This window comes from Cynocephalus volans, chromosome 2 (genome assembly GCF_027409185.1).
Source record: "Cynocephalus volans isolate mCynVol1 chromosome 2, mCynVol1.pri, whole genome shotgun sequence".
Classification (NCBI taxonomy): domain Eukaryota; kingdom Metazoa; phylum Chordata; class Mammalia; order Dermoptera; family Cynocephalidae; genus Cynocephalus; species Cynocephalus volans.
In genome coordinates this window covers 120,694,015-120,710,830 of record NC_084461.1, presented here as the reverse complement: position 1 = coordinate 120,710,830, position 16,816 = coordinate 120,694,015, and positions in this window count along the sequence as shown.

Below are 16,816 nucleotides of genomic sequence, written 5' to 3'. Positions count from 1 at the left end.
ATTCCTCTAGAAGTGTGTCCTCTCTGGGGAATGCCAGACAGGAATGGCTGAGGACTCGAATTGTTCAGTCCCTAGAGTTTCCCCAGATTTATCCCTGACTTTGAGACTGCTGAGGTGGATTTGCTAATGAAGATGTGAAGGAGGAAAGCATTAGGATGATTTAGTGGCCAAAGGGTCATATCCTAGTTTCATTTTGTGGCTCCAAAGACAGAACAGGCAGTGAGAAAGTTGCCATATCAACCCCCTGCTTAAAACTCCTAAATGGTTTCTAGTGCTCTGAAGGGTCAAGTCTGAAATCCTGACCTTGCTTCCAAAGCCCTGTGCCATTCGGCGCCTGCCTGTATCTGCAGCCTGGTCTCCCTCCGTCTCCTCCTCTACAAGACCAGCCTTATCTCAGCTTTTCTAACTTGCCATGCTTCTGTCTACCCCAGGACCTTTGTACCCGCCATTCCCTCTACTGGAATTCTGTCTTTTGCCTGGCCAGATCTCTCCAATGCTTAGAACTCAGATTGACTATTATTGTGCTGGGAGGCCCCATCTCCACCCACTCCAGATCAAGTCCCTGGTGCATCTGCCTGTTGACCTTTTTGCATTACTTTCCTAGTACTCTCCATGGTTATAATTATAAGAATAATTGTGTGATTCTTGGTAAACCACCTTTCTGCTGAATAAGCTCTGCTGGATCAGGGATTGCATCTATCTTTACTTACCACCATCTCTTACCCCTAGCATGGTGCCTGGCTCATAATCATAATCGTGGCTAACATTTGTTGGTTACTTTCCACCTTCTTTACACATTAACTTAATTAACCCTCACACTCACCTGTGAAATAAATTCTCTTGGTACATTTGCTTTGCAGATGGGGCTTGGGGAATAGAGTGGTTAGGTAACCTGAATATCTGAGCAAGAATTTGAACCCGGATAGTGAAGCTCCAGAGTCTTAGCAACTGCAGTGAAGTGGCTCAAGAAAGATTTGTTGAATGAATGAGTTTATAAATGGATGAGTGCAACTGGGTTGGCATGATGTTCATGAGACTAATTGACCAAGGAGAGGCAGCAGTGTGAGATGCATTTTCTCTCTGCCTGTTACATATGCTAACGTTTATTGAATGCTTATTACAATCACGTTCCCTTGTTTTGCTGATAAGAAAACTGAGGCTTACAGAGTTTAGTAACAGGTCACACAGCTAACAAGTAGCAGAATTTGGATTTCAAACCCTTTTAAACACTATATTGTACTGCCTCCCACATAAAATCAGGAATAACAAATGCCTGTATAAAAACGAAGAGAGCTCCGCACTTGTGGATTTTAATCACGTGCGCCCAGGCACACAGACAAAGCCCTTTCAAATGAAAGAGCAAAGTGGATGGGATTTAGATTCCTTTCTCCCTTTTCTTTATGAATTCAACCCAAGATAAGGTATAGAAAATGGCTATTGATGACAGCTGGGATCTTGCACTGGCAAACAAAGAATCTTGTTCTTAATACTCAGACATAAACACTTGGCATCTCCGACAAGGAGACTTCTAGTTAGCAGGTGTTCCATCTCCACCTTTTGCTAGGTCATACCTGGCTCCCCAAATCCTTACTCCTTTTCTCCCAATTGCTCATTCTGGCTGCCCTGGCCCCTAGCATTAATTATGGTTCTTGGATGAAGACTTGACAGGGCACCAGTCAGCTCTTGCGGGGTTGGCAGAATTCATCTTTGCAGGTTGTCTGCTTCTGACCTTGGGCACTGATTTGATGGCTTCTTCACCCAACAAGTATGAGCTGAGCACCTATGACATGGAAGGTTACATGCAGAGTGCTGGGGATGTAACAGTGAACAACAGCATAACTTCTGCCACCATTAAACACACTGCCTGCCCCAGCAGATAGAAAATTAACATAAAGCAACTGGTCCCATAATTCTGGAATTATGGGATGAGGTGATATGAAGTGTCAACAAAATATGTCTTTCCTGTTCTATCTGGTTGTCCATTGGCCCCTACGGCCACCAGTGCCCATTTCTGGAAGATAAGCTCACAGCTGATTAACAGAGAGGTCACATCCTTCATTCTCTAAATGAAAAGAAATGTACATCCTGGGATGTACCGAATAAAAATGAAGCACAACTGGTTTAGTAGTTTTTGCCACCAAGACAAAAGGAAAGAAAGGACTGGCAAAGAGAGGAGAGGAACTTTGAGGAAAGTCAAGATGGAGGGAGAACTACATCTCCAGGCTGTTTTCTTCTCTAGGTGATCCCCAGAGAATGCTCCTGACAGAGGGTCTGGTACCTGCTTCTCAAGTGGTGTTTCCTAAGCAGCCACCCTTCTGGGAAGTGAAAAAGCAGTGGAGCTGCTAGGCCAGTGGAGTGAGAAAGAAGGCAGCAAGGTTCACCTCTAACCCCCTCCAAGCCTGAGCTGGAGGGCAGATTCCTGTGGGCCTGAGAGGGCAAGAAGGTAACAGGGGCATAGGCCAGCTCGCCAGACAGCACCGAGGACACCCAGCAGGGCAGAGACTGAGGAAGCGAAGCCAACAAAGGCTGCTGGAAACTTCCAAGTTCCGGACAGGAGAAGGGGTCCCCAGAGAGGCACCCATAGGTAGACACCTCCTCCACCTTCTTGCCCTTTCTGTTTGGTGTGAGGCCTCAAGACACTCGAAATCAGTAAGCATGTGTGTGTTTGTGAGAAATCACACACACAATTATGAGTAGCTCCTGATTAATGACAGAATGTAAATTTGACTCAATTCCTGGGAGAGACTTTTAAACTACAAGTGACCAAAACACTACAGGTTGAACTGAAAATAGCAGATTGGGCTAAACTTAATCTTCTTTTTGCTAAGCAGAGGGATGAGGGCTTGTCTGAGCTGGTTCCTACTTGCTGTGCAAGCCAGCACTTGCCCCCACCAGGGACCAGCCCCATCCACCTTCCCCAGCTCCAGCGTGTTCTGCTATGAGTCCAGTGCTGGCCACCTTTGGGCTCCACTGGAGAACAAGATGGCCATGACTTTGGGTCTCCATCCTTAAAATCAGTGCTGTCCCTATACCTGCCAGAGGCAGAGGCTGTGAGAAGAGGGTGGACTGAACTCTTGGAAACAGTTTACATATCTGAGCCTGCAGATCCAAAAGTGCAGTTTATGACACAAATTGTAAAAAATTTCCAATGTTGCTTTTCCAGAGTGAAATAAGAGCTAGCTCTTCTCTGCTTAAGGGAATGCTCCTATTTCTTATTTTCCTGAGGAGACTAATGGAATAGAATGAGCCCATCATGGATGGGACAGCGTATCCAGTGAGCGGGCTGAGCACAACCTGGTAATTCACTTATATAAGACCTTTGCTTGGGGATTGTAAAGGCCTCTTACAAGTAGTACTTTGTCATAAAAATGCCTGCAGGATCCCTGGAGGCCAGGTCCAATAAAATGTAGAAATGAAAACAAACCTTCAATGTTCCCTTCTTTCCAGGTTTATCAGGAGAGGAGAGAGGGAGGGAAAGGAGGTGGGAGAGACACAGGGAGAGAGAAGAGTTGAAGAAAGAAAAAATAATGCAGAATATGGGACTTAATTAGGGATTCTGATTTTCCCATCGAAACTGTAATATTACAGGAGACCCAGTTTTATGTCCATAATGGAATATGATTATTACTAATAATGACAATATTTATGCTAAAGAAACAAAACTGTAAGGAGCCTGACATTCCATCATAGGAAGCTGGTTGAGCCAATTATGGTATTATATTATTCACTTATTATATTCACAGGCTATTTAGTATAACATATGGCTCTTCAAAAGGATAAGTTTATTTGTAATTTCAACCCTAGAGAGCTATTTGTGAAAGTAGAATGAGTAAGTTTAACAATAGTATGATCCCATTTTTGGAAAACAACAACAAAAGCAACACACAGAAACTTAGAGAAAACAGTCCCTGATATTCATATATGCATTAGAGTCTGCAGAGAGAAGGTTGTGAGGGATCCTCATGCAACTGATCTTTGAATACTTCTGGGAGGGTGGACAAGGTGTGGGAAGGAGAGAAGGGAAAATAAGGTTTTCTTTGCACATCATCTGTCATTTGACTTGTCATAATGAGCACATTATTACTGGAATCTGAGATGAAAAGAATAATAACATTAGACACATTAAATTGCTTAGCATATACAATAACAAATAGTCCTAAATGATAATAGTAGGCACTATCTGCAGCCTATTATGCATCATACCTACCCCTAGTGCTTCACAAGCATTCTTGTTTGCATCTCACAACAACCCCATGCTGCCATTTAACAGGCTCAGAAATGCTTGCTAAGTTGCCTGAAACTGCACTACTGGTGAGTGACATAGTTTAGATTTGCACCTAGGTCTGGCCAACTGCAGAAGCCCTGCGGGAGGGCTGTAGACAGAGGACTGCCAGGTACCATGAGGTCAAGCACGAGGCCACTGTATAGGGGTTTCATGTGGTGGTGAGCAATTTCTGCTGTGCCTGGTGACAGAGCAGGGACAGTAACAACTGCGAGCTGGACCTAGGGTTAGAACAGCTTCCCTTGCATATCAAATTTTAATATCTCAATTCTCATGTCTGGGCTCTGCTGAGCGAGCTGCTATTACCCATCAGCTTCTGCACAGCAATTCCAAGGAACAGGCTGTTTGGAACATTTTATGTCTGTAAGCATTTTATCATTGAGGAAGCTTAACCAAGACGCATTAAAATCGCCTAGCCCACTTTCCTATGCCTGTGAGCAGGGCAATTAAGGGCATTCAGGTTGAGCCAGCGTGTAGCGTTAGGCAGTCAGGTCTTATTACTTTAGGATCTTGTGACTATTTAACATAAGCCTGGCTTAAGTCTGCTTCTGCAATATCTGTAGATAAAAGGTTTGTCAGGATTCTTGATGAATAAAGAAAACAGACAAATGAGAATGGGAAACATTTAACCTACTTGAGAGGTTTAAGTGGATTTTTGTTTTATTTGTAAAGAATTTAAGCATGGTGTCTGTCTGAAAGTGCCAGGTCCTAAATAGGAGCTTACGTTGGCAAAAGCAGATTCAGCAAGATTTCTAGGTCATAACTTTTTAGAAGTAGCCAAGTAACCATACCTGCGTTAAAGTAATAGTCTATTTCTTCAACAATGACATTTCCCTCAATGGCTAGACATTCTTTAATCAGAATTGATGATGTTCTGACATATTATCTTCAAGAGCGAAAACCTGAACATAGTAGGTGTCCCCCTCCTTTCTCGCAGCTTGTTCAGTTTTGTCTTTTTGGATGACCATGTTTACTGGTTTAGATCTTCGCTTGAGAACTTCAGATTTCTCTGTCTCTACAGGCCAAAGGCAAACTGCGTACTGTCTCAAAGAGAGGAAACATCTCCTCTTCCCAAAGGAAAAATCTGCTTGCTGCTCCCCTCTTCGTCCCTCTGTGTTTTTAAACCACATTTTCTCTTGCCTTTCCATTGTTCATGGTCTCCATCTCCTTGTCCCCAAGATTGTTCCAGTCTCCTCTTTAAATTTATCCTCCTGTGGCATCCCTCTGGAAGTTTGCAGAAGGGAGAGAAGCAGTCCACATCTGCAGTCTCCATTCCCTGATGACCTTCTCACCACTTCTTTCTGTCTTCAGTCCTCACTATCAACAGAAACTCCTCTCCTAAAGGTCACTGAAGACATTCTATCAGCAAATGTGGCGACATTTTCTCAGTCTCATCCTGCTTGACCTTTCTGAGTGTCTCACACTATGGACCATATCCTCTTCCCCATTTTTGGAAAATTCATTTTTGCTTCTATTATCCTGCAGCTCCTTTATTCTGTCTCTGCTTCTAATAGTGGGTTTCACACACTTTCTTTTCGTCCCCCTTTCCCACCACTCCCTTCAGTATAAACATCTTTCAAGTTCTCTTTCTTCTGGTGGTGGTGGTGGGCATATTGTGTCTCATCCTCTCCTATAAGTGAATCTTTGTGGATGACTTCCAAATCTGTAGCTAAAACAAGTCGTGCCTTTCTACCTGAAACCCAGCATGCCAAGGGCATACATTTCTCTTTTAGTCTGTTCTTTTTTCTTACTGGCACTGTCACCTTCCTGGTCAATGGGCCTTGACATCTTCAGATTATCTCTAAAACTCTTTTTCCTTCCTTGCCCACCGCTCCCAACAGTGAGTGAGCCCTGTTGGTTCTGACTCTGAAATGTCTATCATGAACTAGCACTCGACATTTCTTCCAAAAGTGATTTAGGATCAACTCAACAATCCTGAGCCTCAGTTTTCTAATCTTTGCCCTGTACATCATGGCAAACACACTGCAGGTGCTGTAAGCAATAATAGTCCTGCCATGAAAGCACAGAGGGACTAGTAAATAGGAGTAGTTACTTCCAGATGTTCTTGCTATAACATTTATAGTTGATTCTTGTTATCTGTGGTGGTTACATTCTATAAAGTTGCCACAGACACTGAATTAGTGAATACTGAGCCATTACTCGTAGGGAAATACTATCCAAGACACATGTTTTCTCAGTAAGGCCCAGCACAGCCTTTTTTGCACTTAGGCAAAGTAGATAGCACTTTGGCATTATGTTTGGGGGCCATTTTATATAGTGAAATCACCAATAAAATGCACAAAAACGCAAAAAATGTGGCACTCGGGCTGCAAAAAGGTCATTTGTTTGCAGCACAAGAGCTGAAATGAGAAGGCAGAGTGCACCTGGCTCCACCCCGCTGGGAACGTGACTGCTGTTGGACAATTCACATTTTCTGACACTGTGCTCATGTCCATGAACACCAGTGAAAGCACCCTGAGTATTGATTTGGGGGTTACAAATAAATTTTGGCCAGCAGGAGAACTGGCAAACATGGAACCTGTGAACAATGGAAATTGACTGCTTTCTCCTCATCCTGACACCCTGGCCCTTGTGAAGCCTTTGCTTCCCCTGCTGAGAGTTACTGGACCAGCTCTCCTGAACAATCTTTCTACCCCAGCCTCGCTCTGCCCATGTCCACCTTCTGCTTTCCATCCTCTGTGCCTCATTCATAGGTTCTGGCTGATGTGAATTCTCTGTTTCTCCCTCCCTGCCTAGCTCCATCTCTCTGAATAACACCCTCACCAGCTGCCGTGGTATAAATGTACCATCTGAAACAAGGCCACTTAAGTTCATCGTCCTAATTTCTAGAGTGGGTTGATGGTGTTTGCCCTACCTGACTTACAGGATTTTTGTGAGGATCACGTAAGACAGTGATTCTCAAATAGTTACATGCATAAGAATAACTGGGAAGTGTACTAGGAAGGGAAGACAGAAAACATATTTAAAGTTCTGGTTTCTCAGCCTCGTCTCAGAGATTGTGACTCAGCAGGTTGGATTGGTCCCGGAAGTCTACTTTCCTAATCTCTGTAAGTGTTTCTTGGACCACACTTCAGAAACACCAGTGTAAGTCAATGGGTGTGAAGGTGTTCTGTAAACTAGAGTGCATGCTACCTTCACCCACCAGCAAATAGCAACTAAGCAACTAGTACGTGTTTCCCAGAGGCAAGTGTGGGGACATAACAGTGAAAGGGGAAGAAAAACAAACTCAAATAACAGGTAAGAAACGATGGGTTAGTATGGTTTTGATGATGCTGTTTTTTCACAAGAACATCACAAAAATAAGCCAAACTTCTACCAAGAAAACAGAAGGCAAGTGCAGAGACCCTAGAAGTAAGTGTGCAACTGAACCCCCAGTCAAGCTCCGATGCTCTTCTGCTGTCCACCTTGCATGGGAAGGGTTTGCATGCACCTTCTCTCTCCTGTCAGATGGTGATGTCTTTGAGGACAACGCACTGATGGCTTGGGTTTCTAAGGATCACATGTGGGCCTATATGCAGCAGGTGTTTGAATGGATCATTTGTTCATACATATGTCAGTTTGCAAATAGCTCCATGAATACAGTTTAACAGATGGCCATTTAAAAACAGACAACTACTTACTTCTTATTTTTTAACTGGTTTGTGGGCAGGGATGGCCATTAGCCATTCAAAGAGGCAGGTAAGGAAAGGAGAGGAGAAAAGATCACAGACATATACTAAAATGCCAGCCACTGTGCTCACACCTTGTAATTGGCTCTGTGACCCATCTTTAAGCCTCAGGGCAAGAGGCCTCATGCGGGCCTTAGAGGCCTGGAGGTGCTTCCAGCTGACCATTCCTGCCTGAGCCACAGGTTTAGGATCAAGGGTTCTTAACCTATCTGGTGCCAGGGACTCTTCTGGCACTCTGTGAAGTCTATGGACCCCATCTCAGAACCATGTTTTTAAACACATAAAATTAAGATACATAGGATTCCAAAGGATACCAATGACATTGAGATATATTAGGCAAAATATAAAAAAAAATAGATGCGGTATGATAGGATATGTGCTTTTTTATTATTTCATTGAATAATAAGACCAAGGGGCAGATCTAATAACTATCATAATTTCAAAGCAATAATAAACACAAATAGTAAATATGTGGACTTTTTAATGGTGACAAGATTACAAGTGCTGCTAATGGTAGTTTGTTGCCTACATTTCTAACTGAAGGAAATCTCAATTTGTAGGTAGATACCAGTGAAAATAAAAGATGTCATTTTCCTCCACCCAAGTTCATGGGCCAACTTAATTCTAGGCATGACCCCATTATTCCCCAAGTTTAGAATATCTGTTCTAGATGGAGGCAGTTGGACAAATGACTAAGCAATTTAGCTTCGGAGCCTCCTTTTTGCTCTTTATAAAGCCAGGTAGCCCTGTGGTCTATCTCTGCTGTGCACTTCAAGTTTTACTCACTAATAGTCAAGAAAATCTTCAGAAAGTCCTATTGAAACCTGTTTCTCTGGAGCCTGCTTTGTTTAATCATCCACTGAGCGCATTGCCTTTGGATCTTCTATTTTTCACTTGAGATAAAAATTAACAGCTATTAATTGACTTTGTTCCGTTTTTAAAAGATACTTCAGGGTGGGGAGAACTTTATATATTAAACAAGTAAAATGTGTCCAATGTAGAAAATACGAGAAATAATCAACAAAAAGAAGAAAATAAATGCCATATACAATCCTACCCTCCAGACATAAATCTTATCAATATTTTGACATGTATACTTTGACACACAAAAATGTGTTTGTATATACACAGGCAAATATATAGCCTATATATTTAGATAGTATATATTAAGAAATATACCTATTTCTTAAACAAAAGTGAGATGGTATTATATATACTCTCTTGTGACCTATTTTTTCCACACGTAATACATCATTGACATCTCTGTATGTCAAAAGTATTCCACACTTTTTAAAAATATCGAGATGGCTAAGTTCTACTGTATAACTGTGACATAATTTTAAAAATTCCTGTCTTAGATTTTTAAATTGTTTAACTTTTTTTCCCCCCATAATTAACAAATACCTAACTGGAAACAAGTATGGCATTTTCTACTTTCTATTAAAGTTGGTTGACCCTTTCTTTCCTCAAATGAACAAAAAATAGAACATAATAGTCCCTGTTTCATAAGATCGTTGGGAAAATTAAATGAGATGAAGCAGGTAAATTGCTTGGCACAGAGCCTTGCACATCATAAATGTGCAGGAGGCATTAGCTATAATTTATTTTTTTGGTACTATTCCATAGGATAGCTTCCTAAGTATGAAATTTCTAGATCAAAAGATACATCCAAATTTGAAATCTTCTGCTAAATTGTGACTCAGAAAATTTTTTTCCCAGCACCACTGACTGTAAGAGACTATTTCTCTAAGGGTTCTTAGTTTTAAAATCTTTGCCATTTTACTATAGCTTTAACATTATTACTAGGGGAGCTGAATGCTTTGTATACATTTATTGGTCATTTGAATTTCTTTTTAAAATTATTTTCCCCAAAATATGTTCTTTGTCATATGCTATAAATATTTTTTGCGGTTTCTAAAATTTCCCTTTTGGTTTCATTTACAGTGTCTTTTGCATAGAGAAGCTTTAGAAATAACAACGCAGTCGGTTGCATCTCACCCCTCCCCACCTCTTTAGTGGTTTCATTCTTTGGAATCACTTTTGGAAAGACCAGCTGTGTCCCGAGTTTATAATATATTAATTATATTTTCTTTAAGTATTTTGTAGCATAAATATTTATATGTAAACTTTTAGTTCATCTAAAAATGTTTTGATGTATAGTGTTAGGTAGAGAATTAACTTATAAACAATTAACAGCCTGTGGTACCAAAGTAATTACTAAACATGTAGATTATTTTCAGCAAAGAGATGGTTCAAGAATTTGTACTAATCCTGTGTAAAATATATTTCAAAGAAATAGATGTGATTATACTTTATTCACTTACATTTGTTTCACTTCCTGGTTCACAGTGGTAAGAGAGGAGTGATTACATTAGACAGGAAAACATTAATTAATCCTTCCCACTCCCTGACTGGTAATTACCACCCAACTTTTGCAGGTACTTCATTTTTCTTTTCCTTCTCTCACCTAGTCACCTTTACATTTCTAGCTTTGTCCTAAGCCTCCACTAATTTTTTCAAGGAGAACAAAAGAGGAATAACATAAGAGCTAAAATAGAAAGACTCGCTTGGCCACTTTGGCTAATGGTGTTGATTTTTTCTAACACATCAGAAAATGGCCCTAGATGGAAATCAACTTCATGGACATGATTGGCTCTTCAGAAACAAAATGGTATCACTGACTTATTTTGTATAATGTCTTGGATATAAGTAAATATTTTATAATCTTGGGCTAAGAAAGGCATGAATCTACCTGAATAGAAGGGAGATTGTAACTATTTTGTCCCTGCCACCTGGGGCAATTTTGTTTAACCCAACCAGAATTTTACACACTTACTGTGTGTTGAGTACCAGCTCAACTGAGACAGTGCTTGAAGCAGATCGGCCAGATAGCAGCTCCTCTTGTCACAAATGGAGTTGGACTACTCCTGTGTAGGCACTATGGAATTGGCCATGATGGTCTGTATAACAGCAAGGCTGGAAGAAGGCTGTTTAGAGAGACAATGGTATGTCAAATAGGAATTTTACTGGCCAAGACATCTAAGATGTCAAAAGGTGATAGTGAAAGAGAGCATAGATTTCCACCTTCCCTACAGAAACCCACGCTAAGCCAGTTCCATCTCCTTACCACCCGAGTTGAAGTAAAGGACTGAAGAAATGTCTTACTTCCCTGAGGTCTTCTGAAAGGTACATTTGAAGATACGCACATGCTCCTACTGAATGTGCTCTGTTTCTCTAAATTGTACATGTCAATGGGTCTTCAACCTCAACAGTTCACTTCACCTGTGAACAGTAGAGCCATTTTAACTGAGTTACCACCGTTACAGAAAGAGTCAAGCTTTTTATAATTCAGTGTATTTATTAGTCATCAGCCAATGACGTCCAAGTCATGCATCACAGAGTCAGACTTCAGGTGGAGCCGCACAGAGCTATTTAGAAAACCCAACTCCTCCCTCTTCGTTTTGGTCCCACTTCTCCGGTTTGTGAAGGATGTCCCCCCACAGCCCTGCCTTCAACTTACTTTCCTGTAAATAAAGTGAAGAACACGAGGAATGCCTTGCTACCCAGTTCTCACAAAAACATGTGGTCCTGTGTCTCAGTTATGATTGAGCCCGATGTCCAGAATGTATCCGAGGTCCCCAGTCCTATGATCTGCCTTCAACCTCCCTCCCACTGCCCTAACCTCACTGGAGTATGCCAAGTTCAGAAAGAACTGAGCTCTCTGACACTGAACATGTTTATTGGTGTGTTCAACCATGATGGAATAAAGCTACAAACTGGATAGATAAATCTAAAATGTAGGAGGAGACAGTGGCAGCCAGAGAATAAATGACACGCTCTAGTATCTCAGCCCTTTGCCTTTTAACTTGCCCTTCTCTGAGGTGATGGTTCTAAGAGGGGCTTAGGTTACATTTTGATTGGAAGTTGGGGTGGGGTGAAAGAGAGGTTTGATGGTGCATTTGTCAAAACTAAGCAAATGTCCACTGTGCACACCCAAGGATGGGGAGGGGCAAGTGAAGACTGAGGGAACAGCGCAGGCTTTCCTTGCCTACCACCAACCACTTCTGTAAATCGCATCTCCCCTACCCACAGTGCAGATCACCTCTGGTGTGCAACCTTCAGAGGGTTCCTTTTTGGTCTCCTTATCTTGGATTAGACACTAGTACAGAGAGGTCTTGGCTCAGTTATCTTAATTGGAATCACTATTCCCCTTCCAGTGGATGCAAAACTGGTTTTATTGCCTCAGCCCTCTTCCCTTCCTAGGATTTCTTTGTTCTTCCTGCTGCTCGTGTCCTACTTTCAAAGGCCCAGTTTATGCCTTACCTTTTCCAGGAAACTTTTCTTGGCATGCTGAGATCTCAGTTCTGAAATCCCAGAGCCTTCATTATCTGATCTGCTCACCCTGGTACCACACCAGAGGAGACTCTATACCTTATCAGCTCTGTAATTCCTGCCCTCTGTCTTACTATTTGAAGAATGTACATGGAATTCTCAAAATTAAAAACCCCTGTGATAATGATTCCTTGACCTAGTGAAATCTGCAAAATCCTGAAACCAACGTCGTCACATTTTCTTCCCCCAAGACCTCAACTCCAGAGTAGACCAGAAGTAAAATGATGTGCTTCAAAGTCCAGCAGCTGCCAGGGTGATCACCAGTGCTATCCATAGCCCGGATTCCAGGTCCAGTGAATAACTGAAGGTTGAATCTTTCTAGGTCTTAGTGCCCTCATGTTAAAATATGAGTAATGATAGTCCCTACCACATGAAATCTATTATTAAATTAAAATGCGTATACAATACAGTGCCAAGTTGGTACAATGTTAACTGTTATTGTTTTTCTCCTCCTTCTACTTACCACTTCCACCACCCTCCATCACTTTCCTTACCCACTTTTACTGAAACACGGTCTCTATTGATACTTACTACTTTCCACTTTCTTTTTGCCATTAAATGCATGATGTAACTCTTACCAGACTGTAACTAAACCTGCTATGGGCGTGACCCAGTTCTCCTGGCACCTATGCCAATGCCCCTGCCTTACATGGTGCATACCAGCATGAATGAATGAATGAATATATGATTACCAATGACTTAAAAAAAAAAAACTGGTCCTGCTTTAATACACATTTGTGTCAAAATTGGTTCTTGCTCTATCTGCCCACATCAGTGGTCTTGGTATTCTGAGGACAGGGACTGTCAGGGTAATTGGTTTTGCACCCCAGAGCATGCAAAAAAAAGGCCTAATTGGTGATAACATTTCAGTAGACCAACAACTCTTAAAATTGGGAAGAATTTTTTTTTTAGCATCATCTTTAGGTTTAATAAAACATTCAATTCTCCTCCTTAAGAAGTTTATTTTTTAATTTCCTCACACTGCTTTTCTAGTTTCTGCATGTCGGTTGTCTCATGGTGACCATTTCAGGCTTTTTCCCAAATGCTAACGATACAAAGAATGAATGATAGTGCGGGTAAAGTGCTGCGGAGCTGCACTTCTGAAAAGATAAAAAGAACAAGAAATGGGACTTCTCTAGCTTCTGTTCCATTTCAATGACACATTTCTTATTAGCTGCCTTTGTTTCTACTCTGTGGGTATTTAAATTTTAGCAAACTGGGTAGTTTCTCACAGAGAACTACCAATTGAGCATTTTTCGACTATAGCAAACAGCATTTTTCTCACATGAAGTAGATTATGTTATTGCTCAGAATAACTGAAAACACCCTTGCATGGTTGACTGGTTCCCAAAGTAGATTTTACTTGCAAAGATGTGGAAAAGTGAGAGTGATTGGAGTGGGCCCCATTCTTAGTCCTAGATTATATTTCTAGTGTGTTTATGGGTCTCCCCTGCCTTCCTGCAAGCCATAGTCAACAGTGTTGTTGGAGTGTGTTTTCTAAAATGCACATCTGATAACATCGTTTCCCTCCCAATACCCTGTTATGCCTCTCCTTTACTTTTGCATAAAATGTAAACTGTTTGCCTCTATGGGCTTAGCTACTACTGTCTTGAAGTGTGCTGTACTCTTCCTGGCCTTGGGAACTTTACAAATGTGTACCCATTGTCTAGAGCCTGGAATGGACACTCTATATGCCTTTCCAGCCCTTACCTGGCTCTCTTAACTCTTGTTCATAGCTCAAGCTTGACCTGGATGTCATTTCTACCAGGCGGTCTTCCATAACCTTCTGCTGGTTTAGGTGCACCTCTCTGTGATTATACAGTTCTACATACCCCCCAAACGATAGCCATACCATAATCCTGTATTGTCATTACCTATTTGATATGGGTATTTTATTCACAACTGTTCTGCAGGGTCTAGCATAATGAATGCCTCACATGTTTGTTGACTGTTGTTCCAGTGGTGGTATATTACAGATAAAAATTAAGACTTAAGAAATATTAGGATCCTAAACTCATTTTGCCAAGGGTAGATCCAGACATTTGAGCTTGATTACTTCATAAGATGCTTCCCCAGCCTGAACATAAGGGGATGCTGAGCAGGCCCTTAAGACACCTCCTGTAGGGGCCTACCTGCAATAGGTAACCAATATATGCTGTTAGCTATGTGAATCTTGCTTCTCTATAAATAGTTACTCTCTGTCAATGGTGTGTCTATCAATGATTAATAGAGCTTGAGCATCAAGTTCCTCGTTATTTTTTGTAACTGAGGATAAAACATAATGAAAATAAGTTTAAATTATAAAGAAAGGTCTTCTTGCGCTGGCCAGGTAGCTCAGGTTGGTTAGCTCACCAAGGTCACAGGTTCAGATACCCCAACCAGCCAGCCACCAAAAAAAAAATTAAATAAATAAAAAAATAAAGAAAGAGCTCCTTGATTATGAGGACTGTGAACTTTAGCAGAGTTGGTATAAGGAGATAAGCAAATATTGTCTTAGGCCTTTTTAGCCATGGGTCTTGTAGGTAAATGAAGTGTCCATCGGTCCTTGACTCTCATGATGGGTCACTACCTGAAACAGGTAAAGGCCATCACTATGGTCACAATTGTCCACCTAAGTCAAAGTCCTGAAAATGTCCAGGACAATATTCCACACAAACTTAAGGACTTGTCTAATAGGTTACACTATAGTCTTAATACTTTCAGGATTCAGCCTCGGTACTCGAGATTTCTAAAGCAGCAGATGAACCAGAAGAAGCTATTAGAAGGGTGAGGATCAGATCACAGCAATTATTCACTTAATGTGGCTTGTATCTGAAACACTAACTCTGTGCAAGGTCATTTAGACTAACCACCACTTATTTCATGAACACTTTCCTGAAACTAGCAATAATCATAAAGACAATAATTTATTGCAAACATAATCAGTTCATGCAAGATAATTATCATGAGCAATTATTGTAGGAAAATATTAGCTGTCCGTAAAACATATGCCTAAATCTGTTTCTTACTCCCCTTGGAAGAGATTAGTTACATATGGTTTATATGGTATGCCTCTTGCAGATGTTGATACTTAAAAAAAGCTATGAACTGGCATTATTAATCTTTTTGTGAAGAACAAAAGAATTAATTGAGAGCTTCATTATCATAGATGATCGAGGTTTTAGATGATAATGGCATTTTATTTCAAAAGTTCATCAAACAGAGGATTTTAATTATAAGACTTGACTAATCATGACCACTTGGACTCTTGATAATTATGTATCAAGATGGAAGTTTTTAATGAGTCCTGAAATTAAGGATACATTCTACCATTGTGTGTTTGATGCAGAAAAAAAATGTTCCGAATTCTAATATTTGAAAATGTCAAAACCTACTTCTAAGCATACTTGTTCTAAAAATACATTCTAAGGATTTAGATGAGAAGATGAGCTGAGCAGCAGGATCGGTAGAGTGATTTTCAGCAGTTGAGATGGAACAGTCATGAGGCCAACTTAAATAATTAGCTAACAAGAAAATGAACAGATCCTTTGTGTAGGAATTGCCTTCTAACTAAAAGCAAAGGGGTTAAAGTGTATGTGAGAGGATTCCAAATGCCCATCAGTAGGTAGACCCACTAAGAAAACTCTTGTTGCAAGTTTCCCTATTCCTTAAACTCTCCATGACAGATGGCTTAGAAGAGCAAGTTCATTCTCATTTCAGAATAGTAAATAGGTGACATTAATGGCTTCAGGGCTGATATCTAACATCTGTGAGGGGGGAATACAAATGTTCCTCCATGGCAACTTCTGCTGGGGCTGGTGTAACCTTCAGTGCTAGAGCTAGGCGAGGAGGACACTGATTTCTTTGCAAATTAATGAGCTCCCTTTCTCTCCCGACCTTCACTTTGGTTCAGATGTAAACTTGGTTAGTTGGGAAACTGATTAGCTACTAGCAAAGCTTTCTTTTATAGGTGACATTTCTAAAATAGGACTCAAGAAATGAAGTTATCTTTTACCTAAAGAAACAAAAGCTCAAAAAGAATACAAAGAATCAAAGAGCTCCAGGCCCTGTAAATGTTTCCCTGGGGTCCCAACAGCTCCCTGAGTGCAATCAGCATTCAATAGTGGGATATAATTCCTGACCAACAACATTCCCAACTAAGTGTAGGGCATGTTCCGAGGCAAAATGAATTCTAAGACATATTACTGGAGAATACTTTTATTTATTGGGACCTGCCTAAACTGACGGCTTTTCTGGAACCTTGGTTTCCAGACCTGAAGAGAGAGAACAGTTTGATATCACCATATGTCCTTTAAATAGCAGACATTCCTCTGAGGCCAGACTGAAACTGAGATGTAAAAGATCTTAGGTAGGTAAAATAGGCTCTATTAGCTAACATGTGAAGCATATTCACCCAAGGACTGAAACAGAAGAACATCAACTAACTACACAAAAGGGGGAAAAAAATGCATGG